The sequence below is a fragment of the Azolla caroliniana genome, unplaced genomic scaffold (assembly GCF_043228905.1).
Source record: "Azolla caroliniana isolate FFs.n. ecotype wild unplaced genomic scaffold, voAzoCaro1.0.p SCAF_21, whole genome shotgun sequence".
NCBI lineage: Eukaryota > Viridiplantae > Streptophyta > Polypodiopsida > Salviniales > Salviniaceae > Azolla > Azolla caroliniana.
This window is the reverse complement of record NW_028230456.1, coordinates 5,809,494-5,815,493: the sequence shown is the minus strand read 5'-3', so window position 1 is coordinate 5,815,493 and position 6,000 is coordinate 5,809,494.

Sequence of the window (6,000 nt, the reverse complement as noted above, 5' to 3'; positions counted from 1 at the left end):
TCATTTAATCCTCCAAGGTGGGAAAGGGCATTTACGAGGCTTCAAGTGATGGTGGGGGTAAGGGGATATTTGTCTTGTAGATGGTTTCAAGATAATGATGTGGAGGAATATGGCATTATATGTAGATCTCTAGTTGTATCGTTGATGTACATATAACACCATCTTCCTCCACATCATAGTCTTGAAACCATCTGCAAGAGAAATATCCCCTTACCCCCACCATCACTTGAAGCCTCGTAAATGCCCCGCCCCACCTGGGAGGATTAAATGACCATACCATAGAGGATGAGTGCCCAAAAAGCACCTGCACTTGGTCCCACATAGTTCACCCCCCTCTCAAGGAAGTAAAATATTTTGACCTTTCATTTATATGCAAAGTAAGAAAGGATTTCCACGCATCAACTGACGCTCCTGGCCCTACATCGAGCTTGGCCCAATCCAATCTTGTACGGGACACCAACATGTGCCCTGATGACAAACACATATTCGGATTCCACACCAAGTGTTGTTCAAGTATTCCTCCTCATATGTTGGTACACCATGTCCCAACCCTTTATGTAAATGCTACCATGCTCTTAGCTGACTAATTAAAAATTTGTCTTCCCAATTCCTAGTCATAACATGTTATTGAAATGGGCTTGTAATGGAGTCTTCAAGATCGTGGCTTCATTTGAGCAGACAACCAATGGGAAGAATCAAATCCTCAAACACTCACATCTTAAAACATTTGCACAATATAGACAATAAGAAAATAATAAATAGCTCATTTTAAAGTAACCCACACTTAAGTAAATGTAAATAGTTGAAAAATAAACATATAAAGAACACAACTCTTGATTAACGAAGGAAATGATACAATGGTTGGTTTTAGATTAGATTGGCTTTCAACAACCTAGCACTCAAGAACTATGAAGCGCAATACTAAAGGTTGCCTCTCAATCAACAACTAAAACGACACCATTGCTAAAATACCCTAAACTAAGGTTTAATAAGATAATAGATATTATTATTGTCCTTAGAGCTTGGATGTGAGCAATGGAACAAAATGTGAGAGGTGACAACAACGATCAATCCCTTGTAAAACAACTATTTTTCTTGCCTACCTCCCTCCCTCTTACATAGTGCTCCATGACCTTGCACTAAAATCACGTCTTACTTTAAGTGATTGATAGGTATTGGAAGGTTAAGTCTTGATGTCCCTACTTATCTATCTTGTGGGTTCTAATTATTTACATTGTTGGGACTTACATATCCTATTTTCCAAGCTTACACGACCTGCCATTGGGCAACTAGCAAACATGGTCGACATATCTCATTCTTAGCAATTTGTGATTGGTTATTTGCATTGTCTAATGTTTTGCATGTGAGGTGGTTGAATTCAATATATTCCCTTGATGTTATTATAGGGCAATGCATGTGTCATGCTTATAATTTTTTTCAATTACATAATTGGGATGTGTACTAGGAAAGATAATAATATGTGTAAAGCATACATACATGTGTGAGTAGATAAGTTTATGTTTATGACAAGTTTATTGTTTAATTTTCAATATTGACCACTTTGTAGCCATGCAAGTTCTTAAGCTATGAGTTTCTGTATATTATCCTATGCAGGGCAAAATTTTAACAGGTGTCATGCCCGTCAAAGGCCATTTTGCCCGTCAAAAACATACAGATAGTAAAAATGCCCATCAAGTGACATACAAAGTTTCAAATTCCATTTTCATGTGAAAAACCCCTAAAAGCTATACATGTCAAATGACATGCTAAAATTCTATTTTTCATGTCATATATATTATATATATGTGACATATTATCATATAAATATATCATATATGTATGTACTATGAAATGTATATAATAATATATTTTTATAACATGCTTAAAATAATATCATCATCATGTAATAATGATATATATTTTTAAACCTTTATTCTTTACTAATAATATTAGTTTAAATTTGATTGAAATTTTAAACAATAACCTTTATTAAATACTATAAGAGTGTAAACTCTAGGTTTGATTTTAATGTTTTTTTTTTTTCCAAAAAAAAACTCCTTCCATTAGTTATAAAATTTTATAAATGAGGCGATTATGTACAAATCCTTAAAGGGACGCGATAGTTCCATCTAATGTGGAAGCCCACTGACTCAAGAAAGGGAGAGGACGACCATTGTTGGATGAAGGCTATGCGTTGTCTTTCAACTCCCTCGGAGCCACCTTTAAGGCCATCATATTGGCTCTTCAGAGTGGCTACAATTTCACTCCATATCTCTTGCAGTAACCTTGTTGGATGGGTGGTTTTGTTGGAGAAGACTCGCCTACATCGTTGTTTCCATAGAATCCAAAGGGTTATTGGGCTGACCAATTCCAACACCTCTTGTGATTTGTCATTAAGAGGAAAATAGTGGACATTGCCGCTGGAGGAGAAAAGAACCTCTTGTGCTTTTATCACCAAAGTCATCCCCTCCTCCTGATGCTCGTATCGGCCAATTGTAGCCTGCCATGATAGCCAACATATATTTCCCCACTTGATTGAACCTTGCACCTGGCATAATTGCAACAAGCGGCCAACCCCCCGCCATGTTCTATGGGACGTTGGGCAGTCCCACAGAGCGTGTTGTATGGATTCTACTACATGTGGGCACTCTACACAATTAGGAGAGCTAAGGTTCCCACGTTGCCATGCTCCCACTGGTAGGGACTTATGTATTAATAGCCATTGGAAAGTGGTAATTCGCCTCGCGTGTTGTTGCTTCCAGATTTTCTGCCAAAACTTGGTGATTATTGCGGAGGGAACTTGAAATGTGTGCCAGACCTTCGCAACAGTCGGTTCTCGGGCAGCTTGAGCAGCTAGAATGTCGCGACCCAATCTAGTTGTGAATTGGAAGAAAGGGATGGGTTTGCTTCCTTGCCCCGCGTAGGGATCACGCCATGTCCATTGCAAAGGGTCCCAACTGATCTTACGTAGCCATGTGTTTTCATGAGTACATATATGCCAATCGGGTTGTACTTTGATCGGATCAGGATCTACAATCCATTTATGACCAGTGTACGCGAGTACTCAAATGGCGTTATTCTGTGTGGGTGTCTCAGTGTCTCTCACTTCATGGCCTTCAAGCATGTCTGGTGATCCCCTACCTCTCGGGATCAGAGAGCCCTCCTCCTCGTGGCCTATCCATTTCTCCATTGTCGTCCTTTGAGTAGCAGATTCCCTAATCAGTAGCGCGTTAATGATTTTCGATCTCATAGTCCATCCGCCCCTGATTCCATGGAGTATGTTCGCTTGATCTTGTAGTGGCATTGACATAAACCATCGCCAACATTCTATACTTTTGCCTGGACCTTCTGCAATGTATCCCCATGACAACCCCCTACGTGATCCCAGTAGTTGATTGGATTCATCCTTGAGACATGGGTTCCATAGGATACGTTGACTGAGCCAGGCAGGTTCGGATCTCGGTTGATCACACTGGAGCCCCCGACGAATGTCACACCATGCCTTCCACATGGATGCACTGAATCTGTCCTCCAAATGGCGGGAGAAACTAGGTTTGAGATCCATGTTTAGAATCCATCCCGTTTGGGGGGCCCAATTGACCCCTTTTCGTGGCCTAAAGTAAGCGAAACATTACCTCAGTAGCATTTTCCAACAATCATTTCCTGGTTGGAGTCCTCGCACCACAAATTTGGCAAGTAAGGCTTTCGATTGTGAAAGGGGATCAAGAAGACCCAATCCCCCTCTCGACTTAGGCGTTGTGAGTATAGGCCACGCCACCTTGGCGCGAGCTACATGGTCTTTGAATCTGATGTATACTTTCCTTGGAGATTGTCCAGCATGATAGACTGTACCATGCTGTTGCGAGGAGTACCTGATTTGCCACTATGATGCGACCTGCTAGCGACAATTTTTTAGAGCTCCAATGTATCAACTTTTGTCGAATGGAGAGGATAACAGGTGCAATCATAGTCTCTGGCGGTATGTTGAAGCCAATTTGGAAGCCCAAATATTTGGTGCTCGCTCCTTGATTGATCCACTTGAAAGCGGGGTGAGGGTGCCACGCCGGATGTGTTTCCTAAGAAAGCCATATTGCACAGGATTTGTGCCAATTGATCATGGCGTTGGATCGCTTGCAAAATAAAACTAGCCCACTTTCTAGCTTTTGGAGGTTTTCCAGGTCCCCTTGCAGGTAGACTGTTGTGTCATCTGCAAATTCTATATCCATGATGCTTTGGTAAGAATGAGGTATGGGAACACCACGTAGGTTGAGATGCCGTGAGTTGAGAAAGCAAGAGAGTGCTTCGGCGTATAATAGAAATAAGGATGGAACTAGTGGACATCCCTGCCGTATAGAGCGGGATATTCGGAAAAAGGGGCCCCTTTCACTTGTCAGTGAAACACAATTGCTGCCATTCCTATAAAATCCTGCAATGCCTTTGATCCATGCCTCATGAAAGCCGAGTTTCCTCATCACACTTTCTAGAAAGTTCCAACATACCCTGTCATAGGCTTTCTCAAAATCTAGTAGCACCACCGCTACCTTCTTGTTGGTCTGCTTGGCAAGGGCTACTGCTTCCCAAAATGAGAAGAGGTTGTCTAGGATGCTCCGATTTCTAACGAAACCTGTCTGTGACGGATGAATGAGTTCAGGAAGAAGTGGAGTTAAACGGCGTGCCACGATTTTTGCGAGCAACTTATAGACAATATTGAGAAGAGTAATGGGCCGCCACTTGTGAATATCGTTGGCATTCCCACCACTTTTAGGAATGAGATGTATCATCCCCTGTCCAAATTCCTCCGGCATGAGGTGATGATCTCCTCATATGCCTAGAGGAGGTCTTCTTTAATAGTGCCCCAAAGGCATGTGAAAAAGTGCGGGGTGAGACCGTCAATTCCGGGGCATCTCTCAGCATCTAAGTCAGTGAGGGCCTCCCATATCTCAATGATTGATAGAGGGCGCACAAGCCAGGTATTCATTTCCGGTGTTACTTTCTCAGGTATGCTTTGGAGGATAATATCATCGCTTATGTCTTCCCCTGTAGCTATCATGTCTTCGGTAAGTAGGCGGCTATAATACCTTGTGGCAATATTCCTCATTTCGTCGCCATCCTCAGACTGTGGTTGTTCCATCCTCCCGGTTGAGGTTGCGCATCACAGTTCTAGCGTGCCTCGGGCCTTTGGAGTGGAAGAATTCCTTTGTGGTTGTCCCCTACTCGAATCCATCGCGCCATGCTGCCAAGAAATTCCATGTCATATATTGCCTTTTTTGTCATGCTAAGTTCCTGTTTGGCCGTGGCGACTTGTCCTGCGATCCAACTACAAGATGGGTATCTCTGTTGGAGGCGTTGTAAGGCTATTAGTCCCTGTTTTGTCCTCTGTCGCTTCTCCTGAGCATCCTTGCGTCTGGTCTTGACAATCTCATGTAGGAGAGTAGAGGCTCTTGTTAATTAAGCTAAAAGTTTGTCCGTTGCTGATGAGCCATTGACGGGTAATGACCATTGGTTGGATAGTTGGTCCTTCACGTCTATAAGTGTGTAAATAGTGTGTGGGATGCGACTCTGGAATGGACCCCATTTTCGATGCAATTGAAAATTACCAGCTACCGGGTAATGGTCAGAGAAAGTCGTGCCTGGAGTTATGCGACACCACCCTCCCTTCGCTTCTAAAGCCTCCCCCACATAAATGCGGTCAATGCGAGATAGGGTGGGTCCACTATTCCGCCTGTCTGATCGGGAGAATCGGAGAGAGTCCCTTTTTAGTTGGAAGTTGGTAGAATGCCAGATGTCTCACAGGTTAAGGTGGACACATAGCTTCTCCCATTGTTTGCGTTCCCTTCCTTGTAGAACTATGGGGTTGTTGTTGGAGCTATCATGAATGGATTCGATCATATTAAAATCCCCTCCAATGCACCACTCTTCCGCACCCACTACTTGTAGGCGGATGCGGTCCCAGAATGTTGCTCTTTCTGTTCTGTTGTTTGGAGCATAAAAATTCATGAA